The sequence below is a fragment of the Schistocerca americana genome, chromosome 4, assembly GCF_021461395.2.
Source record: "Schistocerca americana isolate TAMUIC-IGC-003095 chromosome 4, iqSchAmer2.1, whole genome shotgun sequence".
Taxonomy (NCBI): domain Eukaryota; kingdom Metazoa; phylum Arthropoda; class Insecta; order Orthoptera; family Acrididae; genus Schistocerca; species Schistocerca americana.
The window spans coordinates 706872484-706889531 of NC_060122.1; positions in this window are offsets into that span (position 1 = coordinate 706872484).

Consider the following 17048-nt stretch of genomic DNA (forward strand, 5'->3'; position numbering starts at 1 on the left):
ACCTACTTGATCCTCTGCTGCCTTCACTACTTCATCCCTCAGAGCTACCCATTCTTCTTCTACTGTATTTCTTTCCCCCATTCCTGTCAATTGTTCCCTTATGCTCTCCCTCAAACTCTCTACAACCTCTGGTTCTTTCAGTTTATCCAGGTCCCATCTCCTTAAATTCCCACCTTTTTGCAGTTTCTTCAGTTTCAATCTGCAGCTCATAACCAATAGATTGTGGTCAGAATCCACATCTGCCCCTGGAAATGTCTTACAATTTAAAACCTGGTTCCTAAATCTCTGTCTTACCATTATATAATCTATCTGATACCTTTTAGTATCTCCAGGATTCTTCCAGGTATACAACCTTCTTTTATGATTCTTGAACCAAGTGTTAGCTATGATTAAATTATGCTCTGTGCAAAATTCTACCAGACGGCTTCCTCTTTCATTTCTTCCCCCCAATCCATATTCACATCATACCAAAATCGATCTTCCGCTCAGTGGGACTTTGATTCAATCATTATTAAATTATGCTCTGTGCAAAATTCTACCAGACGGCTTCCTCTTTCATTTCTTCCCCCCAATCCATATTCACATCGTACCAAAATCGATCTTCCGCTCAGTGGGACTTTGATTCAATCAGGAGATACAACTGTAAGTGAGGCAATGTCGCAAGGCACACACATCTTGAAGGTGTTTCCGAATAAACTTCAAACATGCACTCTGAAGATTGGTTCCCATCATAAAATAGAAGCAGGTCCAGGGAAGTAAGTATGGGTTTTCGTTGACATTAATTTACAATTCGAAGTATTATATGTGATAGAGCCACTGGTGGAAAATAAAGAATTAGGCAAAGTGCATTTCTTGTGTGCAGAAGAGTAGCTTGCATGAATAGGATTAAAGGCGAATATATGATTCCTGTAAGCTTGGATAACTGCAGTATGGACATGGTTAATGTGTCAAAAGGCTAAATGATTGCCACACTAGACGTCATGTGATGACCAGAGCCACAAGCAAACCATTTATGCAGCAGTACTACGTAAGAAGGTGGGGTCATCTGCAAGGCAGTGATTGGCAGACAATGAAAGCTTTGCTACTACAGTTTATAGATTTATTTAACACGGGGCCCTTTACCCATCACCGCCCATAGGTAATAATGTACCATACCACATAGCGAAGCATCTCCAACCCGTAATGAAGAAGTTATAGACCAACAGTTGGTAGCGAGGACCCATGGAGAACAAACATCATCATCACTCCAAAAAAGTCACCAAAAGGTACTCAGAAGTACGTATTCTGTTCTTATTACCGCTGCCTGGATGCAGAAACTGTCACTGATTCATACACCATCCCTAATATTATAGAAACCTTAAACACTTGTCGACAGTGTCATGTTGTACAACAATGGATCTAAGAAGTGGGTGTCACCGACAAGAGGCAGTCTTAGAAGACAGACCAAAGACCACTTTCACGGTCCCACGGGGACATTACCAGTAAAGGAGGAGGCTGTTTGTGCATTGCGAAAACCAACTTCCAGATTTACTAGATAGGTGTGTTACAAGTTTTAAACTAAAAAACTTGCATTGTTTACTTGGACAGTATCATCACATTCTTGAAGGACATGCCAGATGTGAAATGCTTGGAAGACATAAGCAGCATGCTACGATTAGCGCATCTAATGCTTAGCATAGACAAGTGCCATTTTGTGTAGCTGCGGGTGAACTACCTTGGGTATGTGTTTAATCGGAAAGGTCTTTAAAGAAGTTCCATGGCGTCAGAGAGTCGCAAGATATCCTTTGTTGGTGGCATAGGAGTCTACATAGGCTGATTCGAACAAGAGAGGTGCAGAAAAAAAGCGTCTACGGAAAGTTTCGTGACATCGGAGAGTCACGTGATGTGTTGAGAGACAAGTCCAGGCGAATCAGCCTCCTCTGGTTCAGACAGGAGGGATGCTGTCCCCTACTCGCCATTGTGGCTTTAGAGCATATCTAGACCAGCAGTTGTAGGACATCGAAATTGCACCGAAAATTTGAGCCATTTTTCTCGTCTGTTGGACAGCGTTTTGAATTCTAGAGGACTCTTTTAGACATGCGATCTATTGTGTGTGTGTGTGTGTGTGTGTTTTTTTTTTTTTTTCACGATCTGTTGTGGATTTTGAAATATGTCATGAACGTCTAGATATGTAATTGTTCTACTTTTCCCTTCTGTGTTTAAACATCAGTGTGGGTTTCCCATTGTAAAACCGTGTCTCAAAAAGTGATGAAAATAAAAAATAAGTGCCTTAACACCCTGAGTCCAGCAGCGAAAATAAACTAAGCCCACTCAGCGTTTCAGGAAAGTGATGAACATCACAACAGCTGCAGGACTCTGCAATTTTTATTTTCTGACAGTGTCTCCAAACAAGCAACTGAAACTCGAAAAGTGGGGGTGGAGGAGTGGCGGTAGGACACTTTCAAGCACTCTGTGTGGGGGTGTAGTGGGCTAGGGTAGTCCGTCTTCAAACCTCGAGGCGAAAATACACATGTGCGATCAGGAAATCTGGGGGCAGGGAGCGGCAGAAAGTAGTGGGTGGGTGTACGATAGTTTCAAGCACCCTCTGGTAGCGGTATTGTGGTCTAGGGCAGTGTGTCTTCAAACTTCGACATCAACTAATACACCTGCGATCGGAAAAAGTGGAGGTATGGGGCGGCGGAAAGTGTGTCGGGGAGCGATGGAGTGTGAAGGACAATCCACCAGCAGGATAACACCACCAAAAACACATCTCCCGCCAAAAATAGTATCCTTCCTCTCTAGAAATTAGACATAGGCTGACCGTTTCCCGCCATTTCCAGGGGAAGCTTGGTGATGGTGGGTGGGTGTCATCGTAGGAGGGGGGGAGGTAGTTAGGTTAGTGGAGGTATGACAATTTCCCTATTTCCCATCAAAATTTGAATTTCCCATCATGACGTCCGTGCAACATTGCCACAGCTATGGCCGCCATTGTTGATCAGCCGTCTTGGATTTATTTGGCAACAATGGAAGCTGTCCCAGAAATCGCCTAGCCCCGCCTAGCCCCACTAATAAAGCAGACTGTGCGACTGTTATGCTGCCACCAAAGTATATCGATTGAAGGGGTTGAAGACTGGTTTCATGCAGCTCTCCAAGCTACTCTATCCTGAGCAAGCATACTGTGGCATACATCCCTCTGGTCTGCTTACTATATTCATTTCTCTGTCTCTCTCGACGGTTTTTATCCCCCACACTTCCCTCCAATATTAAATAGGTGGTTCCTTGATGTCTCAGAATGTGTCCGATCCCTTCTTTAAGTCAAGTTGTGCCGCAAATTTCTTGTTTCCCTAATTCCATTCATAACCTCCTCTTTAGTTACGAATCTACCCCTCTAATCTTCAGCATTCCTCTGTAGCGCCATAGTTCAAAAATTTCTATTTTCTTCTTGTTGTACATTCTTTATCGTCCATGTTTCATTTCCATACATGGCTACACTCCAGACAAATCCCTTCAGAAAAGATTTCCAAACTTTTATATCTATAATCGATGTTAGCAAATTTCTCTTCTTTAGAAACACTTTTCTTGCCGTTTCTAGTCTACATTTTATATCCTCTCTATTTTGGCCATCACCAGTTATTTCGCAGCCCAAATAGCAAAACTCGTCTACTACTCGTTTCCTAATCTAATTCCCTCTGCATCACCTGATTTAATTCGACTGAATTATATAATCCATGTCCTGCTTTTGTTGAAGTGCATCTTATACCTTCCTTTCAAGAAACTGTCCATTACATTCAACTTCTCTTCCAAGTCCTGTGCTGCGTCTGACATAATTACGAATACAATGCCATCAGCAAACCTCAATGATTTTATTTCTTCTCCCTGTATTTTAATTTCTACTCCAAATTTTTCTTTTCTTTCTTTTACTGCTTGCTCGGTGTTCAGATTGAATAACATCAGGGATAGGCTACAGCCCTGTCTCATTCCCCTCTGACTCAGTGCTACCTATTTATGCCCCTCGACCCATGTAACTGCCGTCTGGTTTCTGTTCAGATTGTGACTGCCCATTATCTCGCTGCAATTTACCCCTGCTACCTTCAGAATTTCAAAGAGAATCTTCTAGTCAACATTTTCAAAAGCTTCCTCTAAGACAACAGAAGCAACAAATGTAGGTTTGCGTTTCCTTAGCCTGTATTCCAAGAGAATTCATAGGGTTTGTACTGTCTCGCCTTTTCCTACATTTCTCCGGAATCCAAACTGATCTCCCCCGAGGTCGCCTTCTATCTGTTTTTCGATTGTTCTGTAAGGAATAAAGGAATAAGTGTTAGTATTTTACAAGCATGACTTACTAAACTGATATTTCGGTAATATTCAAACCTTTCAGCACCTGCTTTCTTTGGAATTGTAATTATTACATTCTTCTTGAAGTCTGAGGGTATTTCGCCTGTCTCATACATTCAGCAGTCGTTTTTACCTCGATCAGTATGAGAACTGAACATGAAGGAAAATCGATAATGTTGGTACAATGTATCTTCCGTCATGCTTTGTGCACTGGCTTGCATGGTATTTATGTAGATGTAGACGTAGCAATGTGGTATTCTGCATTACACACACGCATTCTTCATTCGTTTCTCGTTAGCACGCGGTCTTATTATGATATATTATCAGCTGTTATGTGATCTACACGCACTTATATAAAGACTTTGAAACTATAGGGAGCTAATTTGGTGGCTGTTAAGGTGCTGGATCAAATAAATTGATATATTTTCAATTAGTATATTTAACAATATGATCAAACACCGGAAACTACAAGTAGTTATAGCCCTCTCATTGTTCCAGACGGACATTTTAGAAAAGCAATTTACACCTTAACGAATTTTCAGCTCTAGTAAACACTCAAAATACTGAGGGCACAGGCTATTAAATGTGAAAAACATTTGCAACTATTAGCCGTCTTGGAATATAGTAAAGAAACACTTTAATTAATGGGAAACGTTTAGCAATAACCAAATAATTTAAATATAATTTTAATAAAACTGTTACAGTTAGTAGCTCACCTTAGTTGGCAACCAAGAGAAGCAAAATTAAAAAACAAACAAACACAAATGGCATTTGGAAACTAGCAGTGACAACAGTCAGATTAAATTACAAAGCAAAGGACATTAGATTTTAAGTACCCGCCACAGGTGGCCAACTAAGTTTCAAATGAGTTACTAAAAGTTCAGCTCCTGAACAGAAACCTTTAGGCAACAAGGCCCTCCGCTGGATTATCTTTTAAGATTCTAAATTTCTTACAGCCCATAAACGTCGGAATTCTTTAAGCTTTTATATATTACTTCGACAGTAAAAATACATAAAGCAGATTAAATATTTCGTCTTCAGACAGTAAAACAAAAAATAAAGGATTCATCAAAGAAAATGGCCTCCAGTGTGAGGGGCCACGAGGATTTAAATGTAAATACCAGTTAACGCCGAAATGGCACAGAACGAGTCGAAAGGCAAGTAACAATAAACGTGCCCGCTCGGTTGGCCGTGCGGTCTAACGCACAGCTTTCGGGGCGGGAAGGAGCACCTGGTCCCCGGCACGAATCCGCCCAGCGGATTTGTGTCGAGGTCCGGTGAACCGGCCAGTCTGTGGATGGTTTTTAGGCGGTTTTCCATCTGCCTCGGCGAATGCGGACTGTTTCCCCTTATTCCGCCTCAGTTACACTATGTCGGCTATTGCTGCACAAAGAAGTTCTCCACGTACGCGTGCACCACCATTACTCTACCACGCAAACATAGGGGTTACACTAGTCTGGTGTGAGATATTCCCTGGGGGGTCCACCGGGGGCCGAACTGCACAATAACCCTGGGTTCGGTGTGGGGCGCCGGAGGGGTGAAGTGGACTGCGGTAGTCGTCGTGCGGTAGTGGACCACTGCGGCTGCGGCGGGGACGGAGCCTCTCCGTCGTTTCTAGGTCCCCAGTTAACATACAATACATACAATACAAAAATAAACGTAAGCAGTACTTCAGTCAGTGCCACCGGCCTCACGCAGTTTTATTTACGATGTAAGGATAAATAAAGCAGATTACATACGGACGATGTCCACCCGCCAGCCCTCTGCATGTACAATGCAACCCTCCGCCAAATGAGAGGCAGAATTTAATAAAAATTTAACAAGAAGTAGCGCTCTTGCTTATTACAAAAACAGAGCATAGCCAATGCGCTCACACTAGTCGATGAGCAACATGGCGGAATCTTATGGCAGGACACAGGAATTTTCCTAAATTCTCCTTCCTGGTATCCGATGCTGTAAAGCAGATGCTTGCCGTAGTTCTTCCTGGACGAAATTAAGACCGCCACAAGTCATCTGTCTACTAGTACGACTCGCCGCTGCATAAGCAGGGAACAAACAGGAGCTTCCAACAGCGTGGCCGCCCCATTATAACCGTCAACATGTACGCCTCGATACTCCAAGCGGAACCAAATGCCGAACCCAGTCCCGCAGACGTTTAATATGGCGTCGCCAGTGAATTGTCGCCCACAAGCCGCAGTGCTGCAGTGAATGCCTAACAGACTTCCTTGCCGTAGCTCATGCGCAATCCTTTATCCTCGCCAAGCCCAACCTCCCTGTCCGCTAGGGGGACGCCGAGCTGCATTTACCTAGCAGCGGGCCAAAGACGTTACGCTAGAGCAGCAGGTGTCGACAAAGGCTGCCGCACGGCTCATTTTTAATGGTCATTTATACACTACTGGCCATTAAAATTGCTACACCACGAAGATGTTGTGCTACAGACGCGAAATTTAACCGACAGGAAGAAGATGCTGTGATATGCAAATGATTAGCTATTCAGAGCGTTCACACAAGGTTGCCGCCGGTGGCGACACCTACAACATCCTGACATGAGAAGAGTTTCCAACCGATTTCTCATACACAAACAGCAGTTGACCGGCGCTGCCTGGTGAAACGTTGTTGTGATGGCCCGTGTAAGGGGGAGAAATGCGTACCATCACGTTTTCGGTTTGATAAAGGTCGGATTGTAGCTTATCGCGATTGCGGTTTATCGTATCGCGACAATGCTGCTCGCGTTGGTCGAGATCCAATGACTGTTAGCAGAATATGGAATCGGTGGGTTCAGGAGGGTAATACGGAACGCCGTGCTGGATCCCAACGGCCTCGTATCACTAGCAGTCGAGATGACAGGCATCTTATCCGCATGGCTATAACGGATCGTGCAGCCACGTCTCGATCCCTGAGTCAACAGATGGGGACGTTTGCAAGACAACGACCATCTAAACGAACAGTTCGACGACGTTTGCAGCAGCTCGGAGACCATGACTGCGGCTACCCTTGACGCTGCATCACAGACAGCAGCGTCTGCATAACGACGAACCTGGGTGCACGAATGGCGAAACGTCATTTTTTCGGATGAATCCAGGTTCTGTTTACAGCATCATCCGTGTTTGGCGATATGGCGGTCATCGCACATTGGAAGCGAGTATTCGTCATCGCCATACTGGCGTATCACCCGGCGTGATGGTATGGGGTGCCACTGGTTACTCGTCTCGGTCACCTGTTGTTCGCATTGACGGCACTTTGAACAGTGGACGTTATACTTCAGATGTGTTACGACCCGTGGCTCTACGCTTCATTCGATCTCTGCGAAACCCTACATTTCAGCAGGAAAATGCACGACAGCACGTTGCGGGTACTGTACGGGCCTTTCTGGATACAGAAAATGTACGACTGCTGCCCTGGTCAACACATTCTCCAGATCTCTCACCAATTGAAAACGTCTGGTCAATGGTGGCCGAGCAACTGGCTCGTCACAATACGCCAGTCACTACTCTTTATGAACTGTGGTATCGTGTTGAAGCTGCTTGGGCAGCTGTACCTGTACGTGCCATCCAAGCTCTGTTTGACTCAATGCCTAGGCGTATCAAGGCCGTTATTAAGGCAAGAGGTGGTTGTTCTGGGTACTGATTTCTCAGGATCTATGCACCCAAACTGCGTGAAAATGTAATCAGATGTCAGTTCTAGTATATTTGTGCAATGAATACCCGTTGTTTATCATCCGCATTTCTTCTTGGTGTAGCAATTTTAATGGCCAGTAGTGTATTACTTCTGAACTATTGAGAATAACCAAAAAGAAACGAAGGAATGATTATATTTGGAATTTCGCCTTCGAAATATGTAATGCTTCAAAGAAATTAGTATAGGTATTCGTATTCAAATACAGAGATATGTAACAGGTAGAATATGGCGCTGCTGTCGGCAACACCTATATAAGACAAGTGTCTGGCTACAATGGCAGATTAATAAGATTTAAATGAGTTTGAACGTGGTGCTAAAGTCGGAGCGCGAGCGATGGGACACAGCATCTCCGAGGTAGCGATGATGTGTGGATTTTCCCTTACGACGATTTTACGATTGTACCTTGAATATTGGGAATCCGGTAAAACATCAACTCTCCGACATCGCTGCGGACGGACAAAGATCCTGCAAAAACAGGACCAACGACGACTGAAGAGAATCGTTCAACGTGACAGAAGCGCAATCCCTCCGCAAATTGCTGCAGATTTCAATGCGGGTCATCAACAGTGTCAGCATGCAGAACATTCAACGAAACATCATCGATATGGGCTTTCGGAGCCAAAGGCCCACCCGTGTACCCTTGATGACTGCACGACACAAAGCTTTACACCTCACCTGAGCCCGTCAACACCGACATTGGACTGTTGATGACTGGAAACGTGTTGCCTGGTCGGATGAGTCTCGTTTCAAATTGTGTCGAGCGGATGGACATGTAAGGGTATGGAAACAACCTCATGAGTCCATGGACCCTGCATGTCAGCAGGGGACTGTTCAAGCTAGTGGAGGTTCTGTAATGGTGTGGGGCGTATGCAGTTGGAGTGATATGGGACCCCTGATACGTCTAGATACGGCTTTGACGGGTGATACGTACGTAAGCATATTGTCTTATTACCTACATCCATTCGTGTCCATTTTGCATTCCGACGAACTTTGGCAATTCCAGCAGGACAATGCGACATCCGCAATTGGTACAGAGTGGCTCCAGGAACACTCGTCTGAGTTTAAACACTTCCGCTGACCACCAAACTCCCTAGACGTGGACATTATTTAGCATATTTGGGAAGTCTTTCAACTTGCTGTTCAGAAGAGATCTCCACCCCCTCGTACTCTTACATATTTATGGACAGCCCTGCAGGATTCTTGGTGTCAGTTCCCTCCAACACTACTTCATACATTAGTCGAGTCCATGACACGTCGTGTTGCGGCACTTCTGCATGCTCGCTGGGGCCCTACAAGGTATTAGGCAGGTGTACCAGTTTCTTTGAATCTTCAGTGTATATAGTATTAGCATTTTGTATCTAGAGAAACAGGCAATTCGTGATGTCTTTGCAGTCAACATACTGCCAACACAAACTAAGTTGAAACTCGGTGCGGTGGCTGATGGGAGCGACGGTAATGGCATTTTTCATGTACGGTTAGTCCCATCAGCCACTGCGTCCTATAGAGTGAGCATCCATAGAAGATACTGCGGGCTGCTCTTTCACTCGTCTCTACATTCACTAGAAATTAAATCTACTGAGCGCTTGTGGGGTTTAATGTAACAGTACATCAGGTAATTCGATATACCGCCCCCCCCCCTTTCACCATCCCCTCCATGCCTGAATCGGCAGTGCCAGTTTCATCAATAATTAGAATATATTTGTAATTCTAGGTCGGACAACAGGGAAAACCGGTATGAATATGTTACTGACATTATAATCCATGGTGACTGGCAGTAGTGTGCCCTGTGTAAGATGCAAGTGTCTCTGTTAACTCGGTGACGGTTTTTACTGGCTTATGAATGTTTCTGGGGCATGTGCGAATGTGCAGCACATTGAACTTGAGACAGAGCAACAGGAAACACTTCGGCCAAGTAGGTCAGTGACAGGTAGATGGGACCGCGGTCTGGGTGGCGTAAGGTTCTTGGAAGTGAGGTAGGACCAGAACCCACAGGGGGCGGCAAACATTGTCTTTCCACGCGACAGCTTTCGTCTAGTGTCCTACCGGGGCCCAGAACCACCCCATGTGCGGGATTCGGGGGCGGCTATCCATGTATTGTGAATTCTTTTGAAGATAAGCATCTGTCGCTTGTAGAAATTGAGGGCCGCAGAAATAAATTCTAGTCTCATAGCGCTCCTCTGTGAATTTCTCAAACACAGTTGCGCCGCTGTCGACATTGGCGGGAGAAAATTTGGTTTTCATAAAGATGTGTGACGTAAGATCGTAGCACTGAACTGCAAACTTTTTGGCAGTAGATGAGAGTGTCTTGTTGTCATTGGAGGCTGAAAATCACGCTCTGTTTTTGGCGGGATTCTATTTAGGAGGGATCCTCGTGATTGGGCCACGACAGTTAGTAATTCTACGCTTGGCGACTGGCAACTTTTGGCGGTAAGGAATAAGCTGGGAGTAAGTGAGCGCCACGAGGTAAGCATATCAGGATAGGACGTGAGAGTCTCCGCACTGAATTCGGGTTAGGACGCTGTTATGTTCAGATTCACTGGCGTAGCAGCGCGGTTGAGGGTGCCTCATCTTGGCGTCCGGGAAAGGTGCTGCCGATTCTGTCTTCGTGAAGGTACTGGCACGCCTGCAGCGCAAAGCGCGGTGCCACATTCTTGCATACGATGATCATAATTCGCAGTATTGGCAGAATAGTTCAGTGTGATTTCACGCTTTTGGAATCCACGACGATCACCTGTCTCATCTCCTTTCACACTGTTAAATGACTGTGTGGACTTCTGAGTCTTAGGCACCAACATCCAGTCACTTTTCCAATTGAGAATTACAGGGTTAAATAGTTGCTAGTTTCGTTGAACTTCGGGAGAGAGTGGATTCCTGAGACGGCAAGAAGTAACTTAACTGGTAGGAAAGTGACAGTTCATTCCATTTAATCTTCTTGCAAATTTGGGTAGATATAATTGCCACACGGTTCTCATTATTCATTTTATATGTTGATCCTGTATACGGTTTATGAATAAATGTGAGTATAAATTTTAATCATTAAAACGTCCTGGCAGATTAAAACTGTGTGCCGGACCGACACTCGAACTCGGGACCTTTGCCTTTCTCGGGCAAGTGCTCTACCAACTGAGCTACCCAAGTACGACTAACAGAGTGAAAATCTCATTCTGAAAACATCCCCTAGGCTGTGGCTAAGCCATGTCTCCGCAGTATCCTTTCTTTCAGGAGTGCTAGTTCTGCATGGTTCGCAGGAGAGCTTCTGTAAAGTTTGTAAAGTAGGAGACGAGATACTGACGGAAGTAAAGCTGTGAGGAGGCTGAGCGAGATGTGCTTGGGTAGCTCAGTTGCTAGAGCGCTTGCCCGCGAAGAGAAAGGTCCCGAGTTCGAGTCTCGGTCCGGCACACAGTTTTAATCTGCCAGGAAGTTTCATGTCAGCGCACGCTCCGCTACAGAGTGAAAATCGCATTCTGGAATTTTAATAATTGTTTCTGTTCGATACCTTCGTTTACTTTAAGTTGTAGGCTTTTAATCTGCGTCCAGGAAGATATTAACAGTCAAGTCAAAATCATAACAAACGTACCTGTCCAGTCAATAGCGTGAGTCAAGATGAAATTTTATGCCAACTCCCCACTTTAAAAGCTATGTCTAGGGCCGTGATTTTGCTTTATCCATTTAACTTTGCGCCCAAAAATTTAGAGCGTTGTTGTTAAAGACGTGGTCTGTCCACAACTAGTTTTGAGGGTTAAGGAAAATTCTACACCCTGGGGTTTAGCAAACTGGAAATAGAAGTCCGCAAAGGGTGTGGGGGGACGGGGGCTGGCAAAAGCGGTAACTACCCCCACCTGGAAGCGGGGGTTACAGACTTCATATACGTTATAAGATCCTCACGGTTTACTAGGAATGCTTGTTGCGTTTACCATTGCCAAGTGCGATGGGAAATACTTTGTTTGTTTGTTTTTTTATTTATTTCTGTTTAGCGCTTTGAGGAGTATTAATTTGGTATCTTTTACTGACTATTTGTGCTTCTATCTAATAAACTTTTTCCAGATGTTCAGAATTTTTTCCCGTCACAATTTCTCTTATTTTCAATGACGACCTAAATAACAATATTTATTATAACTCGTCGAATACCCTGCATATAATCATAATAGGATGTAATTTCAGATCCTTAAATAAATTCTGCTAGTAACATAGAAATATGGAATGTTTACCATTTCACTATCAAAGCAATTAAAAACATTGAGTGAATACCTATCTTCGTTTAAGATACAATACGTTTTATGTAATTCCTGTAAAATTAATTTCTCAGCCTTCTATATGGACACGTTCACAAAATCGCCGAATCGGTTAAGATAGCATTTTATAAACAGCCCCCTCTTGGATAAATTTCTGGGCACGCCCTTGAACGTACATGCATCCTTGTCTCTGATAATGCAACATAGTCATAATACAGCGTCACAAACTCGGAAGACCTTAAGCGAAAACTGTGTATCGCTTTGCTGATAAAGCCCGTTAGCCAGACGGGATAGGTCTCTCGGCTACTGGAGGGATGGGAGCCGCTCGCTGCCCTCATTAACACCGACAGTCCTCTGTTGTTCCCCACCTGTCAAGCGCACAGTTTTTTTCCTCTGCGGAAAATACGAGAACAAAAGCTTCATTATTCCGGCACAAACAAAAAACCCGCCAGTAGCTGCAGCCTCTCATGCACGTACAGCCTTTTTTCGACCGAATGCGAGCAAAAAGACACGTGAAACGAGACGCGGTACATTTCCTGAAGTGGCGCGAGATCAGGTGACAGGAGTCCATTTCCCTGGGCTGGGGGGGATCCCCGGCGCGGCGTGGTGTGGCCGGCGGCCACTGACCGGCGCTGCTGCTGCTGCTGCCACTGACGGATGCCCCGCCGACAGCTGAAATACGAGGAGCGCAGCCGGCGCGCACGCGCATCCGATATTTTGTATTACATACGACAGTGCGCGTAATTTTTTTGTTGTGCTTTTTCCCGTCGTCGTTTCTGAGCGAAACACTCGTCCTTTTTCCCCCCAGTTTTGGGTGTCTGCTCTTCTGACGCTCCGGATATCACGAAAATAAATACTAACAGCACGGAAAAATTAATTCTTTTATTTCAAAAAAAGGCTTCATATAGAAGGCTTAGGGTTCATGACATTCGTTCTGTATTTTGCACTTCGAGTAATACGGACAGAGCGTGGGCACGTGGCTGTGGGTCATCCTGTCTGCACCAGAACTTACTTTCTGCTACAACTCACAGCATTTCGCGTAATTAACTGGTCACAGTTTGCCTTGCAGAGACCTTTTTGAAGGCTACCACGAAGGGTAAGTGGTTGTTGGTTGCCGGCGTCAGGAGCAGAAGATGACGTGATTGGAATATATGAAAGAACTTAACGAATATTTCAGTATGCAAAAGGAGATGAATAAAACTCATCGGGAGCTGGAATGCTTTAGTAGGGGGAGGAATAGAAGGCACAGTCACAAGAAAATAAGGGCTCGGTAGTATGTGGAATCCTTAAGAAGGGTACTCACGGAAGGTGCACAGATTATATAGGTTTTAGTTAGATAGCTGCGAAGAAACCTAGGATGACACAGGAAATACTGCAACTGATCTTTGAAAGAAGGAGATACAAGCTGCTCGAAGAAAGAAATATCACTCAGGAATGAAATCAGTGGGAAGGGACGGAAGCTAAAGTGAAATGTCTGCAGGAAAAATGGGAACAAATCCAAAGGTAAATGATTGTCGGAAGGACAGATTCAGTATTTAGAAAAGTCAAAATAACTTTCGGAAAATTTAAAAACAAAAGCGACAATATTAAGAATTCAGAAACAACTCCACTATTAAATGCAAAAGAGAGAGTGGGTAGCTGGAAAAAGTACATTGATGGCCGTCTGATAAAATACTAGAGGATGAAATGAGTGTCGATTAAGAGGACATGGGAGGGTCCAGTGTTTGATAGAGCTCTGGAAGACTTGCAGTCAGATAAGGAAGCGGGTATAGATAACATTCCTGAAGAATTTCTAAAATTATTGCGAGATGCGGCTACCAACCGATTATTCAAATCAGTGTGTAGAATCTACAGATGTATGACAGTTGGGACGTACCATCGGACTTTGGTAGAATGCCATCGACACAAGATAGCAAGGGCAGATGAATCCGAGAAATACCACACGATCAGCTTGGCACCATATACATCCGAGTGGCTTACCAGAATAATGTATAGCATAATGGAAAATAAAACTAAGGATCTGTTAGATAACGATCAGTTGGGTATCAGGGAGGCAATTCTAACGTTTTTCTTGTTAATGGAAGCAAGAGTTACGAGAAATCAAGACACCTTCATAGACTATGTCCACTTGGAAAAATAGTTTGTCAACGTAAAGCGATTCAAGATGTTTGATATCCTCAGGAAGATGGGCATACGCTATAGGTGAAGATGGATAATGTGCAATATGTACACTGAGGAACAATAAAATTGCAGAACCAAGACACCTTCATAGACTATGTCCACCTGGAAAAATAGTTTGTCAACGTAAAGCGATTCAAGATATTTGATATCCTCAGGAAAATGGGCATACGCTATAGGTGAAGATGGATAATGTGCAATGTGTACATTGAAGAACAATAAAAATCTAGAACCAAGAGAGAATTGTTCGGTTTAACATGCGCGCAAAGGTTTTCTCCTCTACTGGCCAACTAGCAAATCGAAAAATGAAAGAAAGGATTAGGACTGGGACTGGAGTTCAGGGTGAAATAACATTAGTAACCAGATTCGTTGACGACATTGTTGTTTTCTGTGAAAGAGAGGAAGAATTATGTTGAGTGGATTTATCAGGCTTCTGAGCACAGAATACGGATTGAGAGTAAATCGAGGATAGACAAACATATTGATGACCAGCTTAAATAAAACTAGAACTTTAACACCAAAACCAGGGACCCCGCAGTAGACGAAGGAAGGAATTCTGGTGTCTCAGAAGCAACATACCTCTCAACGGGCAGAGAGGGGCTTAGCAAGCAGAATAGCACAGACGAGAGCTCTTCCTCGACAAAAGTAATCTAGCACTATTAAATCTAGGTCTTAACTCGAAAAAGAAATTTCTGAGAATGAACGGAATACGCTACCGTTGCAGGTTCGAATCCTGCCTCGGGCATGGATGTGTGAGATGTCCTTAGGTTAGTTAGGTTTAAGTAGTTCTACGTTCTAGGGGACTGATGACCTCAGAAGTTAAGTCCCATAGTGCTCAGAGCCATTTGCACCATTTGAACGAAATATTTAGAAAATATGAACCGGAAGAGTGGACAGTGTGACAGGGCATGTCATAAGACACTGTGGAACAAGTTCGTGGTTCTAGAGGGAGTCTTAGAGTACAAGCACTGTAAGAAAAGACAGAGATTGGAATACACACAGAAAATAATTACAGATGTTATACATATGGCTCTGGGATGAACACATTGACAAAGGACAGAAAATCGTGGGGAGCTTTCTCAAAATGGGTACTCTATGGCCCTGAGACCTGTGAATATGGAGTCCCCGTCACGATAATCCCGTATGTGTCATGATGTCGGTCATTGTTGCTTGGCATACAATGAATTCAACACTGGTGACCTGGAAGGACGGATTCAAATAAATTATCGTCATAAATGTGGTCGCCACTAAGTACGGATGCTTAGAATTATTACTTGACCGGCGTCCTCGGTTTTCTGATTATGACTTCTTGCATCAGACTTGGCAGCCAAAAAAAATACACTACTGGCCATTAAAATTGCTACACCACGAAGATGCTGTGCTACAGACGCGAAATTTAACCGTCAGGAAGAAGATGCTGTGATATGCAAATGATTAGCGTGTCAGAGCTTTCACAGCAGGTTGGCGCCGGTGGCGAGACCTACAACGTGCTGACATGAGGAAAGTTTCCAACCGATTTCTCATACACAAACAGCAGTTGACCGGCGTTGTCTGGTGAAACGTTGTTGTGATGTCTCATGTAATGGAGGAGAAATGCTTACCATCACGTTTCCGACTTTGATAAAGGTTGGATTGTAGCCTATCGCGATTGCGGTTTACCGTATCGCGACATCGTTGCTCGCGTTGGTCGAGATCCAATGACTGTTAGCAGAATATGGAATCGGTGGGTTCAGGAGGATAGTACGGAACGCCGTGCTGGGTCACAACGGCCTCGTATCACTAGCAGTCGAGATGACACAGGCATCTTATCCGCATCGCTGTAACGGATCGTGCAGCCACGTCTCGATCCCTGAGTCAACAGATGGGGACGTTTGCAAGACAACAACCATTTGCACGGACAGTTCGACGACGTAGACTATCAGCTCGAAGACCATGACTGTGGTTACCCTTGACGCTGCATCACAGACAGGAGCGCCTGAGATGGTGTACTCAATGACGAACTTGGGTGCACGAATGGCAAAAAGTCGTTTTTCCGGATGAATACAGGTTCTGTTTACAGCATCATGATGGTCGCGTGTTTGGCGACATCGCGGTGAACGCACATTGGAAGGGTGAATTCGTCATCGCCATACTGGCGTATCACCCGGCGGGATGTTGTAGGGTGCCATTGGTTATATGTCTCGGTCACCTCTTGAGACCTGAGTTTCTCCTGGCGTATACAACTTTCAAATAACTTCCGGGAATTCAGCCAGGTAACACTTTCAGCGACCGCCGATATTTCGGCGGGAGAACACCCCGCCATTTTCAAGGCAAACTGCAACGGACAGGCGACGTACATGCAAATTTAATACCTCGGTTCTCGGACCCAAGCAGGAAAGATAACACACACACACTATCGATAGCTCTGACTTTGGCCATCTTTGGTGGCACTAGTGTTCAGTGTGTGTGTGTTATCTTTCCTGCTTGGGTCCGAGAACCGAGGTATTATATTTGCATGTACGTCGCCTGTCCGTTGCAGTTTGCCTTGAAAATGGCGGGGTGTTCTCCCGCCGAAATATCGGCGGTCGCTGAAAGTGTTACCTGGCTGAATTCCCGGTCATCTCTTGTTCGCATTGACGGCACTTCGAACAGTGGACGTTACATTTC